This window comes from Canis lupus, chromosome 22, assembly GCF_011100685.1.
Source record: "Canis lupus familiaris isolate Mischka breed German Shepherd chromosome 22, alternate assembly UU_Cfam_GSD_1.0, whole genome shotgun sequence".
Classification (NCBI taxonomy): Eukaryota; Metazoa; Chordata; class Mammalia; order Carnivora; family Canidae; genus Canis; species Canis lupus.
In genome coordinates, this window is record NC_049243.1 from 24,180,605 (window position 1) to 24,196,652 (window position 16,048).

The following is a 16,048-nucleotide window of genomic DNA, read 5'->3' on the forward strand; positions in this document are numbered from 1 at the left end:
ACTAATATCATATCCAATGGTATAAAGCTAAAAGTTTTTTCTCTAAGATCAGAAAACAAAATGCTTACTACCCCTATTATTCAATATAGTATTAAAAATCCTAACGAGCAATTAGGAAGGAAAAGGAAATAAAAATCATAAAAATTATAAAGAAAGTAAAACAGTCAGTATATGCAGACAACATGATATTATATATAAAAGTCCTAAAGACTCCACAGTAACACTGTTAGAACTGATATGAATTCAATAAAGTTACAGGATACAAAATTAATATCTAAAAATCTGCTGCATTTCTATACACTAATAAGTAACCATCAAAAATAGAAATCAAGTGATCCCTGGGTGGCTCAGTGGTTTAGCGCCTGCCTTTGGCCCAGGGTGCGATCCTGGAGTCCCGGGATTGGGTCCCACGTCAGGCTCCTGGCATGAAGCCTGCTTCTCCCTCTGCCTGTGTCTCTGTCTCTGTCTCTCTCTCTCTCTCTCTCTCTCTCTCTCTATGTCTATCATGAATAAATAAATCTTTAAAAAAAATAGAAATCAAGAAAAACAATCCCACTTATAATTACATCAAAAATAACAAAATACCTTAAAATAAATTTAACCAAGGAGGTGAAAGACCTGTACAATGAAAACTATATGACACTGATGAAAAAAATTTAAAAAGACACAAATAAATGGAAAGATATCCCATGCTCATGGATTGGGAAGATTCATATTTGTTAAAATGTCCATACTACCCAAAACAGTCCACAGATTTAATGTAATACCTATAAAAATTCCAATGACACTTTTCACTGACTATAGCAAATAATTCTAAAATTTTTACAGAGATACAAAAGGCCCCAAATAGCCAAAACAATCTTAAAAGAGAAGAACAAAACCATAGGCATCATACTGCCTGATTTCAAACTATATTACTAACCTATAATAATCTATTACAAAACCTATAATAACCAAAACAGTATGGTACCACTATAAAAATACATACCTTGATCAATGGAACAGAATAGAGAGCCCATAAATAAACCTACCCATATATGGTCAAGTAAATTACAACACAGGAGTATATAATGGGGAACAGATAGTCTTTTCAGTAAATGTTGTTAGAAAAACTCTATGGAGAAGAATGAAACTAGACTACTATCTTACCCAATATAAAAAAAAAATCAACTAAAAATGGATTAAAGACTTGAATATAAAAGCCAAAATCATAAAAATCCTAGAAGAAGGGCTCCTGGCTGGCTCAGTTAGTAAAGCATGTGACTCTTTATCACAGGGTCGTGAGTTTAAACTTCACATTAGGCCTACAGCTTACTTTAAAAAAAATTCCCAGAAGAAAACCTGGGCATTCAGTTCCTTGACATCAGTCTTAGCTATGTTATTCTGTATCTGACTCCAAAGGAAGGGCAACAAAAGTGAAAATCAATGACTGGGACTACATCAAACCAGAAATCTTCTGCACAGTGAAGGAAACCCTCAACCAAACAAAAAGGCAACCTACTGAATGGTATTAGTATATCCAATAAGGGGTTAATATCCAAAATATATAAAGAATTTTACACAACTCAATAATTTAAAAAAAAATCCAATTAAAAAAAAGGGGAGAGGAGCTGAAAGGACATTTTTTACAAAAAAGACACACAGATGGCCAATCAGCACATGAAAAGATGCTCAACATCACTAATCATTTGGGAAATGCAAATCAAAACTACAATGAGATATCACCTTACACCTGTTACAACAGCTATTATCAAGAAGTGTTGTCAAGGATGTGGAGAAAAGGGAATCGTCGTGCACTCTTGGTAGGAATGTAAATTGGTGCAGCCACTATGACAATATGGTGGTCCTCAAAAAAAAAAAAAAAAAAAAAAAAAAGGAGAGACAGAGAGAGCTACAACATGATCCAGAAATTTCAGTACTGGGTATCCAGCCAATAATAATAATAATAATAATAATTATAATAAAAACATTAATTTTAAAAGATAAATGATCCCCTATGTTCATTCTTGCATTATTTACAATAGCCAAGATATGGAAACAATCTAATTGCTCATCAATAGATACGTGCATAAAAAGGATGTGGTATATGCAAAAAGGAATACTACTCTGATATAGAAAAAGAAAAAAGTCTTGCCATTTGCAACAACATAGATGGAATTTAAGGAGATTATGCTAAGTGAAATAATTCTGATAGAGAAAAATACTGCACGATTTCACTCATATGTGGAATCTAAAAAACAAAACAAAATAAAACCCAGACTCATAGATACAGAGAACGCATTAGTGATTGCCAGAGTGTGGGGGGCTGGGGGGTTGGCAGGGGGGCAAATAGGTGAAAGAGATTAAGAAAAACAAACTTATAGTTATTAAATAAATAAGTCATGGAGATGTAATGTGCAGCATGGGCATATAGTCAATAACTTATGCTAACTTTGTAAGGTAACATTGTAACAAGACTCCTGGTGATCATTTTGCAGTGTATACAGACATCAAATCATTATGTTGTACCTGAAACTACTGTAGTATTGTATGCCAATTATATCTTAATTTAAAAATAAAATAAATCAGTAAAATTAGATGTGCTCCCCTCAAGTACTTTATATCCCGGTGGAGGAGACAAAGACAAAATATCACTGATTCCTATGTAATATAATATATGTAAGAAGGCAAATACTCAGCGTGCTGAAAAGAGCAGAAGAGGAACATTTAAACCACCCAGATAATCTTAGAAAGCATTAAGAGCAGAAATGAGCTGAGGCTTGAAGAAAAAGAACTATAAATGTTAAAGAAAAATGTGGAGCCGGCACTTCTGTCAAAAGAAACCGTATGAATAAAAGAATAGAACCGTATGAAATGATATATTGTGTGAAGCACTTTGTACGAAGTTTGTGGTGTAAAAGAGCAAGAAATGAAGCAGGATCTATAAAAAGAGGCCAATTCATGGAAGGGCTTATGTATCATGCTTAAGGATTTAGACTTAATCTTTTAGGTGACAGAGAGCAATTGAAGAATTTAAACAGGGAAGTGAATGACACGGACAAATTTTGATTTTAAAATAGATTTCCATACTAAAGAGACTTGCATGAGTAAGCTAGCTCCATCATTTATTAATGACAGATATTAAGAAGTTTGCTTAAATCTCTGAATTTCAGATTCCTCATTGCTGAGAGACTTAAATGAGACATATAATAAATCAAAAGATAAAAGAAATCAACAAATGCACATAGTTGCAAGCTGCAGTCAGAATTCAGAAATGTGAAAATGGCAGCTGCACAGTCCAAAATGAGGAGATGTGCTACTGTGTTACAACAGATGATCAAGAGAATGTTCTCAGACAGAAATCTGACTGTAGGATGATAAAGCTACTATGAGAATACTCAATGAAGAATTCCTTGTAACAATGGTGGAAGAGAAAGTCAGGAATACCATGCTTAGAGGAGAGAGAGATAAATTATACATGATAATAAGGATAATACTGCAATCATAGTTTAGGGTATAAAGAAAAACCAGGTAAGATTGTCATAAGCTAGAGGGTAAATATCTCAGCAGCATTTAAAAAATATATATATATGTATATATATAAGCATTTCCTTAACAGGAACTGTGGGGCTAAGGTCTTCGGAAATTAATCACTAACCATAATAATGGCAGAGATCGCTAAGGAGTGTTTAAGAAGTATATAAGAACTGGAGAAGAGGATGGAGTGAAAAAGAAACTTCCTTTCCCATGCCATAATTTGTTAATTCATTCATCCCACACATATTTGTAACATTCCACACAGATACTACAATGGTCTGTGATCACACATCATTTTTCTTCTGAAGTGTAAAATTAGTTGAAGAAAAATCATTAAATAACATTTAAGTTACGAATTATACATGCAATGAAGATAAGAATAACAGATTTAACAACAGCACAAAACATCCTTGGAATTGAAGAATTCCCTGAGAATGTGGTATATTATTTGAAATATGATGAATAAGTAGGAAATATGTAAATGCAGGTAGAAACAGGATTTTATGAAGAGGTTGTTGCATGGACTAACTCTTATACTAGGAGAAACAAGGTGATTTGTCCAGCAGGGGATGTGGTTGGAATAGAAAATGTACTTTAAAGAAATATAAAAATATTTAATCACCATCCTAAAAAAAAAAAAAAAAAAAAAAGAAATGTAGTTGATACAGTGATTTGGCTATGAATCTGGAAAAATCTCCCAGAATAAGTTGCAAAAAGAGAAAGGCAAGGTTTAAAAAGAAAAGACAAGAAATCAAACCAGAAATTAAAATATGTCTCAATGAGACTAAAACCAGGGTAAAAAATGAAAAAAAAATTAATCAAGAATTTCTCTGAACTGAAGGAAGACAGAGGTCTTTAATTTCAAATGATGTACAGAAGGCCAACCAAGATGAGTATAAACAATTCATTCCTGAAAACTATTTCAGAATTTCAAGGAGGAAAAAAATAGATATAAAAGGCTTCCAGATTTTTTAAAGCAGGTCCTCTATATTGCAACAATAATTAAATTTTAAACAGACATCTTCCTGGCTTTCCAGACCAAGTATAAATATCTTTAAAAATCAGAAAGAATGCAATTTTGACTAAAGGATGTTACTAAATTTTTAATTAAGTTAGAAGACAAAGATATTCTCTGGAACATAAAGATCAGAGAACAGAATTTCCATTCTAAGAAAGTTTTTAATATTGGTTAAAAGAAAAGCCAACCTACCTTGACTGAAACCTAAGGAAATATTTTATTTCACATAACTGCAAAGTTTAGATATTTCTGGATAAAATGGAGGATAAAGATCTTACAACAGAAAAAAAAATCATTGGAGAAATAATTAATTGGAAACAAAGTCAAGTGGTCATTGCTCCTTACTTCATATCCTGTTTGAAAGAATTTTTCCCTGTAGTGGGATGTTTCCAAGATATTTTTTAAGTTTCTTTTTTTTTAACTTCTATTAATTCAGTTTGCCAAGATATAATATAACACCCAGGGCTGATCACATCACATGCCCCCCTTAATGTCCATTAACCTAGTTACTCCATCTCCCCACCCCACCTCTCTATGAGCAACCCTCCTAGATATTTTTCCAGAAAAAAAGTTTCTTGGTTTATTACTTGTACCCCAGCCTCTCCTGCCTCTTGGTTTGGGCCTCTAAAGGAGTCCCTTATTTAGTGTTATCCATGACCACACCTGGGAGGAAATTGGCAAGTGCTTATTCTGGGTCCTGATTTTCTGCATCATCTCACTTCCTGTAGGTTTGGGTGTATATGTCTTCATTTCTGTGTGAGAAGAGCAAGTGATGAATAGAGGATTGATTCCTAAGTGGAAATTCAAACATCATCTCTTAATCCCAGACACTGGGAAAGCAACTCCCTTAAAGTCAGATATTGTGTTAAGCCATGTTTCCGGATTCTAGAGCTGGAACTTGGAGTTATGTGTTTCCTAGCAACAATTCTCAGTTATATGTTCACTTCCCTAGCCCTTAATTTAATGACCTCTACTGAGGTAGCTGCTTTGGACAATTTGAGACAATGGTTCAGCATGGGGAGGCACAGTTAATCTGCACTTCTCCCTGCTATCTGCACTTCTACCATAAAAATAATTGTCTCTTGGGTCTGCCTGGTAGTACATAACAGGAGATTCATGGAAAGGGCCTGTGGGAATCAGGCTTCTCACATAACTCAATCTTATTGCCAATTTTTGTTCAGACTTCCTTACCTCTGCTAACACTAACAGGCTTTTTGTTAAATAATTTAGCTTTTATATCTAAACAGGGCTCCAGGTTATTATATTCTCAGCCATCCTTGGAGGTTGGCCAGGGGCAAAAAGTATGCCTTTCCTTTTCAATGAGTCGGTTTTAACTCCGGTCTGTATCCTTATTACAGGATATTACCGAATCTATAAGAAGGGGAAAAGCTAACAATCCACTCTGACATCCTGAATTTTCCCTATTAAATCTCATAATGTACAATCATGTTAGATACATGGCTTTATTGCAAAGTGTAACAAGCATTTTGTCCATCTGTTTGATAACAGATAACAAGAATTGTAACTTTTCTCCTTGGGATTGCTGTGATTCCCATTGTCTCTCAAACTACTTCTACCTAGGCAATTTCAAGTTTGGATGATGACAAATTTCAGCAACAGATTCAGATAGGTACTAACAGTTAATAATTAGTCGGAAATATGATAGTGGTGACTTTTTTACCCCCCATACTACATATTTCTTAGACACACTATTTGTTTTTGTTGTTTTAATTTGTTGTGTTTAATTACCATTTACTTCAGGGTAAACTACAATCACAAATTTAACTCAGCCTTCAATTACAGTTTGAATAAAAGATGTTTTACTTTCCATTATAACTATGATAAAAATGTGTAACAATGAACACTTTGGCTTTTCACTTTTATTTGCATTTTAACTTCTAAGATATAGGGCTGCAAAGACAATTTCTAGAGCAGGGAAGGGAGAGACAGGTTGAGACAGAGAGAAAAACATACATCTTGCTCCAGTCATTTTTGTCCAGGATAGCCAAAAATAAATCCATTGATCAAAACATCTTGATCTCTGTAGCCTCTTTATTAAACTCCTAATTTAAGTGCAAGAGATTGAAATGATAATCCTGTCACTCTGTATCAAGACCCTGCTGAGCCCAGTTCCTTCTCCAAACTTTATGCCCAAATACTGCAGGGGCTGACTCCCCAGCTCCTGCTGGTCCCACCCCAGCTGCCTAAATTTCAGAACATTTTAATGAATAAAAGATTAACATTAGGGATCCCTGGGTGGCGCAGTGGTTTAGCGCCTGCCTTTGGCCCAGGGCGCGATCCTGGAGACCCGGGATCGAATCCCACGTCGGCCTCCTGGTGCATGGAGCCTGCTTCTCCCTCTGCCTGTGTCTCTGCCTCTCTCTCTCTCTCTCTCTCTCTCTCTCTGTGACTATCATAAATAAATAACAATTAAAAAAAAAGATTAACATTAAATATCAAGACTACATCAGTGAAGCTAAATTAATATTTAAAACCTAAATACAAATAAAAATAGAAAATATCAACCTTATATTTAATATCAATATATTAAGAACCATTTAAACTTGGCTTACATTATTATGAATTCTGAATTATAGACAATCCCCTAATAACTCATTAGTTACAGACTGACAGCACATATTCCTGACCCACCATGATTACTCAGTAATTATTTATTGAAGTGAATTGAACTTATGACCAAACTTTCACCAAACTCACTTTGTCTATTTGCTGGGTATAAGATATGAACAATTCTCCAGATCTTTTATCAGACTCCTGGTTGTAACAATGCAATCTGAGTTCTGGCTTTGAAATATAGTTACTAAAAATGTGTATCACTTTCAAATCTGACCTACTAAAATCTTCCTATAGTATCATTCTTTTCCCTTCCATGGTGATTTTGAAGCCTTGTGTTGATGTTGCAACAAAACAGGAAAAGGAACCTGGATCCCTGAACCTAGATTTGGAGAACAGTCTCCCAACCAGGAACACCTACTTTAAACAGTTACATGAGTGGGACATGTTATTTCCATCATTTTTAAGTCATTAACTATTTTTGTATATCTTACAGCTTATATTGCTATCTTATCTAAGTCAGACTTTATTTTAAAAAATAAGAAACTTTGTTCTCCTTTAATAGAAGGAATCAGTGATGCCACCCTTTAGACACAAAAAACATTCACTGTCAGCCCTTAGAAGCATATGGTACTCTGTGAGTGATTTGAGCTCCTACAGCTCTCTTTTTAGTCTTCTTTACAAAATTCCTATCCTAAATACCCACACAGGTTCTTTTGGGTATAGAATATATTAGTTTCCTGTAGCTACTGTAACAGTAGCACAAACTGGGTAGCTTAAATGAACAGACATTTATTCTCTCATACATCTAGAGGCTAGAGGACCAGATAAATATCTCATACTCTCCCTTAAATCTCAAGAGAAGAATCCTCCCCTGCCTCTTCTAGCTTATGATGGCTGTTGGCAATCCTTGATTTTCTGAATTCATGTCTGTGATTCTGTGTCCAAATTTCCCTCTTCTTATAAGGACAACAGTCATATTGATTCAAGGCTCATCCTAATTCATTATGACCTCATCTAACTTGATCACATTAGCAAAGACCCTATTTCCAAAAAAGGTCATGTTATAAGGTTCCTAATGGAAATGAATTCTGAGGCAACACCATCAACCCAGTATAGTATGGGAGAGAATAAGAAATGGGTTAGAGGGAGAGGGCTATTGTAACATAAGTATGTGCATAACAGAATAAATTTCCTTATATAAATAGTATCACCAAAAGTGCCTATTTCCTAAAATTTGGGAATGTAGATGAAGGGTACACATTGAGACAGAAAAAAAAACACCAAGAGTGGCCAACACTCAAGCTGACAAAGACTTTATCATGTTACACTTTTTAAAAAAAATTTCAGGGTCAAGATTGTAGATCTCAAGAAACCGATTTTGAGTCTGATTTTTAAATTGTGATTTATATTGGATTGGATTTTTAGAATCTAACTTATATTTATTAACTCACAATATACTACCATACCATTAGTTTATATACACATGAAAGTATATAATAACATTAGTTTATGAATTCAAAATAAAAAAAAATAAATGACCAGAAAATGCATAATGCCATGCAAAATTTCATCTCAAGATGACAAAGCATAAAATTTAGAGTTGCTTATTAAACTTGAATATGAGTGATATAAATACATGCACATGTCACTTTCTCATATTCCTAACATCCCCTTTCTTCTATTCAATGAATAAATATGTACATACTTCCTTTTGTCAATCTTATTCCGAGAATTGACATGTTTTTGAGTGAACTAAAATAAAAAATCAAATACACTTGTGTCAAAAAAGATACCATAAAAAAAGAACAAATTTATTCTATAAATACTGAGTCATTATACACTATACTTTACACCTTGGGCTAGGTACTTGGGATATAATATAATAAATTGTCCATGGGGTGCCTGGGTGACTCAGTCAGTTAAGTGTCTGCCTTTGGCTCAGGTCGTGATCCCAGGGTCCTGGGATTGAGACCCACACAGGGCTCTCTGCTCAGTGGAGAACTTGCTTCTCCCTCTCCCTCTGCCTGCCACTCCCCCTTCCTTGTGCTCTCTCTCTCTGTCAAATAAATAAATAAAACTCTTAAAAATTAAAAAATAAATTGTCCAGATATCTTCTTCCCTGATTTGCCACACCCTACATAAAGATGAGCCTTTGATTATACCTAAAACTTTCCTTTCAAGAAGTAAAGCATGTTAGCTTTCTCAAGGTGCACATTTAGACCAGAATTTTACCCTAACGTGCAAAGTAAAAGTCTTGAGCTTGCTTCATTTTCTACTTCAATTTTATGATACTTGATTAGCTTTTTCAGATAGTTATAATAGTAAATTGAATATAATTGACTATTTTGAAACCTAGGCCAGCATAAAATGAAGACTAAATTATTCTGATTCTCTTTCTTCCTAAAAATATGTAAGCTAAACTCTCAAATTTGAGAGGGATCCTAATTCTATTTCTGATTTGTACAGATGGGTTTGCATGAATTATTGTCTGTAACAATTTTTCTTAACTTAAGTCAGAAACTAATCATAATTTTAAAAGGGATTATCAATTAAAACCAAATCCAGACTCAGGTAAGGAAAAAACACTGTTGCAATCGAGGGAGACCGACTGTGACAGTAGAGAAAATACTCTGAACCTAAAACATCTATAAACCTGTCAAAGGTCAGGCAGAAATGAATTTTATTTATAGGAATGAGTAAACAAGGCTAGAAAGAACTCATTGCGCAGAAGTGGGACGCTGAGCAGGTGGCTTACTCGGACAGCTGATCAGGAAATCTTTTTCTGTGAGGTGAGCTGATTCTCAGGAGGGACTCATAAAGGAGGAGCCAAAGTTCAGGGACCAAGGGAAAACACTAAACCTGGGTCAAGTCAGGTTACCAAGCATTTTGTCCATATTGCTCAGTAGCACAGTTTATCTATTCATTTATAAGCCAAGGAATAGGAATTTGAAGGGTCTATGTCTAGCCTTGTCAATATATAAGCAAGAGTGCTATCCATGAATCTCATCTAAGTTGCATGGGAATAGTTATTTGTAGTAGGGATTTCCCAGAACACCAAATGAGGAGGCATGGGGGAAGGTATTTCTTAACTGTTATTTTCCAAGATCATAAGGCTCAGGTAAACTTCAACATTGTCAGGGGTAAGGTAGGCCAATACAAATTCAACTAACACACAAAAGTAAGTTAATTTGTACTTTTAACCCTTATTCATTGGATGCTTAAACTAAGTCACCTATTTCAGAAGGTAAACTGCATTCCATGCAATTAATGCACAAGTAATTATTAAATACTTAAAAGATTAAAAATGGAAAACTTTTCTTAGTTTATTTTTTCTTCTACAATTTGCAAACACAGAAACACAAGCACCTTGTCTGCAAAATTAGCACACAAATCCGTCAGTTAGGCATAATGCCTTCCTTAAGAAACAATAATCTTAATCGGAAATCTATTAAGTAAAAAGTCTTTCTTCTACCTTAATTTCAGATTCCTTGTCAGTTGGTTAGAAATAATTTTACATGTTCTGTGATTAAAACTCTTTACAAAAAAGCACATGAAATACAGCACATAAGTGAGCTGCAATTTAATAGTCCTATTTAATTGTTTGAATCCCATATTACTTTTTCCACGAACATGATTTGCTGAAATGGAATCACATCTTGTAGGAAGGTTATATTTAATGCACATTAACAAGTATTTAATATGTACTTCTCCATGTTAAGAGTTGGAAGTATATTTTTTCTACAGTCTTAATATGAGATATAGAACAGTTATTTTTATGTGTAATTCATTAGAAATTGTACACATTTTATTATATAACTTAACCATTGAAAAAAGAGATGGCAATTAAGGCTAAAGAATTAAATCCGATTAAACTGGGGGCCAAGAAAGTACACAAAAATAAGTGGAGGAGCGGTGATTTAGCTACTTACTACTTTGCCTCAGGAAAATTCCATGAAATGGATATTTCATGATTATGATTTTTTCTACATACTTAAGAGTTGTAGAAAGAATACTAGAAGTTATTTTCCTTAGATATAAGATTAAAAAGATGCTTACTTCCTTACACTCTTGCATGTATAATGAATACTCACGGGATACTTAATAGCAATAAGAGAAAGGTATTTTGCCAAATAGGGTTTGAGAAAGTTTATAGTAATAAACTTGCCTCTGTCATGGCTAAAAGAAAAGTCTCCATAAATTCTTCACCCTTTGGGCATCTGGACCAACCAATGAAGGATTGTTGGCAGTAACCTTTTTCCCAAATGCACAGTTATGTGGGAAGGGGAAAAAAATATTACAAATACAAGAGTCAACACCTTAAACAAAAATCACAAACAAAACAGCTGGAGGGGAGAGTAAAAAGAATAATTAGAACTGCATTGTCCATCTGGAAAAAGCCTACTATCCTTCTGGTCATAACTCAAGGCTCTCTGAAGTCTTCCCTAATGTCCCTAGGCAATCTGTTTCTTCCTTGCATGTGTGTTTAATTTATATAGTGTTTGCTATTTCTCCTTTATCTAAGAGATGAAAAAGAATGGATGTAATGAAATAAGTAACTAAAAGCAAAATATGTAGAACACATTTTTTGAATGTAGCAAATAAAACTAAATCTTACCAAATCATCCCTGCTCTTGTATTATTTAATAAATGCAGTTAATATTTGGTCTTTCTAGTATAAATTCTTATTTTTAGAATAAGTATGACAACAGTCTAACCAAGTAATTTATATATTATGCTACATGGAATACACACCTGAAAATTAAGGTGATTGCTGTCATTCCTTCTTTGTGATATGCAGAATAAGTTAAATATTATGATTCTGAAAATTCCTTTAAAAACTGAGTATTTCATGCTCAAGGGAAAAAAAATATGAAAGCTGATATATCCTAAGCCAAGAATAAACTATACCAGGTTCCATATCTCAGCATATGCCCTCTCTGGCCTACAATATAAGAAAAAGAAGCTTAATGATTTCAACCAGCTTACAAATAAGAGTTGTTTCAGCAACTGCTTAGATTTTCTACACTCTTTTTGGAGTGCCTGGCTTAATTTAATATAAGCGTCCTTGATTAAGGTCTACCTGAAAATCCTGACATGGTTTACTAAACATATATAAATAGGATCTTGCATCTGTGTAGATTTCAAAATACAAAGTTATGAATTGAAATTTTTATTGAATAACTGTAAAAAGCAATTATTACAAGTAAAATAAGAAGAAAAAAATTAAACCCCTAAATTTCAGGATCAAATAAAAACAGAAGTCAGGGACCACACATTCTCCTTGGGATCCCTGTGAACCAACTTCAGGCACATTCATACTTACAGTTTTTAGCTGATTTTGGGAAAATATATTATTTTAACAATCTTGGCCTTGGGATGACATACTATTTGGCTGCTTTTCAGAAATCTGGGGCAGAACAATAGAGCATGACTGTTCACCAGTGTTTAACTTAATCATATATACTTAAATATTTTTTAAGATTTATTTATTTTAGAGAGAGAGAGTGAGTAAGTAGAGTGAGGGGAGAAGGAGAGAGAGAGAATCTCAAGCAGATTTCCACTGAGCATACAGCCCCAAATGTGGGGCTCAATCCCACAACCCATGAGATTATGACATGAACAGAAATCATGAGTCCAACACTTAATCGACTGAGCCACCCAGGTGCCCTTGCCCATTAATACTTTACTTACAGAAAACAAATGTACAGAATGTGTGTTTACATATTAAAAATACATATGACATAGGAGTGAAAGAATGGTATTTTACTTCCAGAGTTTTAAATTGTAAGAAAGATAAACATTTGGAAATTGATTTTCTTAAGTTTTGGAGCACTGATTGCACTTTTCAACTTATTTTTTGTATTACCTGACCATCAATTGAAAGTATAAAGATATGCTAAAGAGCAATGCAATTTTCAGTTAAGAATTCAAATGTGGGGGCACTTGGGTAGCTCTGTCGGTTAAGCATCCAACTCTGGGTTTCAGCTAAGGTCATGACCTCAGGATCATGGGATCACATTCCTTTTAGTCTGTTCTGTGCTCAGAGTGGAGTATGCTTGTCTTTTTCCCTCTGCTCCTCCTCCACTTGCGCTCTCTCTTCTATGTGCATGTTCTCTCTAAAATAAGTAAATAAATAAATAAATAAAATCTTTTTAAAAATCTCAAATGTTTTACTTGTGTCACAAAATCAAGGACCACTTTGAAAGTGCAGGATGCTTTCCTATAAAATGCTTATATCTATACATAATTAGAAAAAAAAACACGTTGCCAAGAAAGTTTGTGTTTTTATATTTTAGTATAAATTTAGACCTGTAGCACAACTGTATGTATTCTGCAAAATAGACCTGAGTTTGTATTTGAATAATCATTGCCTTAAAACACTTGATAAATTAAAATTTCTGTAACTTTTTTTTTTTTAGATTTTATTTATTTATCCATGAGAAACACAGAGGGAGAGAGAGGTGGAGACACAGCCAGAGAGAGAAGTAGGTTCCATGCAGGGAGCCCGATGTAGGACTCTATCCCAGGCCTCCAGGATCACGCCCTGGGCTGAAGGCAGATGCTCAATCACTGAGCCACCCAGGCATCCCAAAATTTCTGTAACTTTTGACTATAACATTAGTCTGTGAAGTTGAAAGAGTTTCCCAGAAGACCAGATGTGTATTTAGGGTTTTATATCGACATGGTTTGTATAAAATTTGACTTGGACTTAAATATGTTTTTCTCTCCTTCTGAGGGAAATAGCTCAAATATAATGTCCTCCACAAAAACATAACCTACTAAAACATTCTGGAGTTGCTTTGGAATTTTAACAATCTTTTGGAATAACCACACTTGTATAGTCATCTCTAGTAGGAAGGTGCTTTCATTGATTATTTGAATTTGTCATATCCCATTCTTTGAATAGAAAGGTAGATATGGATGATCATTAAGAAGGGGAAAATAATTAGAGTGGTAGAATATTTCCACCTCAAAACCTGAGGTTTAAGAAATAAATAGAAATAAATCTTTCCTGAGTAAAGAAAGATTTATTAGGCTACAAAAAAAAAAAAAAAAAAACACTGATATAAGAGAAAAAAATTAAAAATTGAACTCTGTCAAAACCAAAATTCTCAGGTAATAAAAGAATATCTCTAAGAAGACAAAGAGACAGGAGCACCCTGACAGCTCAGTAGGTTGTGTCCAACTCTTGGTTTCCACTCAGGTCCCCATCTCAGGGTCTTGAGATTAAGCCCTGAGTCTGGCTCTGTGCTCAGTGGTGAGTCTACTTGAGATTCTGTCTCTCCCCTGGCCCCCACACCACTGTTCACACATGCAAGTGCTCTTTCTCTGTCTCATATAGATAAATAAATCTTAAAAAAAAAAAAAGAAAAGAAAAAGAAAAAATGAAGAGACAAGCCACAGTAAACAAACAAAAAAACTATTTTCCTTAAATATATTTGAAAATGACTCATATTCTGCATATATATCCACAATATATAAAAGACTTTTAAAAATCAATTATAAAAAATACAACATGAGCAAAACTTGAACTAAACCTTCACAGAACAAGATATACAAATGACTAATAAACACATGAAAAAGCTCTCAACATCTTTGATCACCAGAATAATGCAAATTGAAATTACAATGAGCCAGAATTCATCAAGTTAAAGTCTACCAGAATGTTGGTAAAGCTGTGGAGGATCTGGAACTCTCACACACTACTGAGGAAAATATTCTCCAAATATTCTGGAAAATTGTTTGTCATTCCTTAATACTATAACAAAATAACATGCTGTTACTGCATTAAAATATGGTGTGCACATTCTGTGTACATGTGTGTATCTTATGAGCCTGAAAAGTCATTTTTAGACTATTTATCAAAGAGCAATGAAAACATACATTCTCAAAATTATTCATAAGAGGGTCTTTAGACCACACTAATTCATAATAGCCAAAACCTGAAACAGCCTTAATACTCATTAACAGATAAATGGATAACAACTTGCATATTCAAACAATGGATTATTGCTTAGCTATAAAAAACATAAACTACTGGTACTCAAAACAACATAGATAAATCTTTTCCAAAAAACAGCCTAAAGGAGTGCTTGGGTGGTTCAGTTAGTTAAGTGTCAGACTCCTGATTTTGGCTTAGGTCATGATCTTGGGGTGGTGAAATTGGGCCACGCATCAGGCTCTAAGATCAGGAGGGAGTGGAAGCCTACTTGAGATTTTCTCCCTGTCCTTCTGCCTCTCCATATTTTTTTTATTAAAAAAATAAATATTTTTTTAAAAAGGGAAATGATACATATATGATGTTTTTGTTTAACTTACCTAAGTTATATATTTGCTAATGTAATAAGTAATCATAGTGAAAAAGATTTTTTAGAAATATAGAGATGTATGCAATGAAGTAAATTAACTCCTCTATCCTGCCCACAAATTCCATTCTCATCTTCATTATTTATTACTAATGCTAAATATAAGATACTAAAGATTTTGTTTTTCCTAGAAAAGGAAAGTATGTCAGAAGTGAATTTCTGAGTACTTAAATGCCTATGATTTTATTCTTCAAACCCTAGATTTAAGTCTAGATTTGAAACTATTTTCCACATGCATTAGAAGCCACAAATTCATTGTTCTCTAGAATATACATTATTGCTGGTTAGAAGGATGATGACAATTCGTCTCTTGCCTATTGAAAGTAATCTATCACTTTCCCTCTTTCTGGGGGATACTTTCTCTTTTTAATTGAAAATTGAAACTGCAGCAAAAGTGATTATGTTTGTTTCTTCTTACTTATTTTGCACTTCCTGGGTCCTTTCATTTTGAAGATTGCAAGTGCTCACTCACCTCAGGGGAAATTTAATCTATTAGTTTTTTATTTACCTGCTTCATTCTTTCTGGCACTTTCATGAGATGGAGCTGGAAATTCAGTAAGTATTCTCCTTG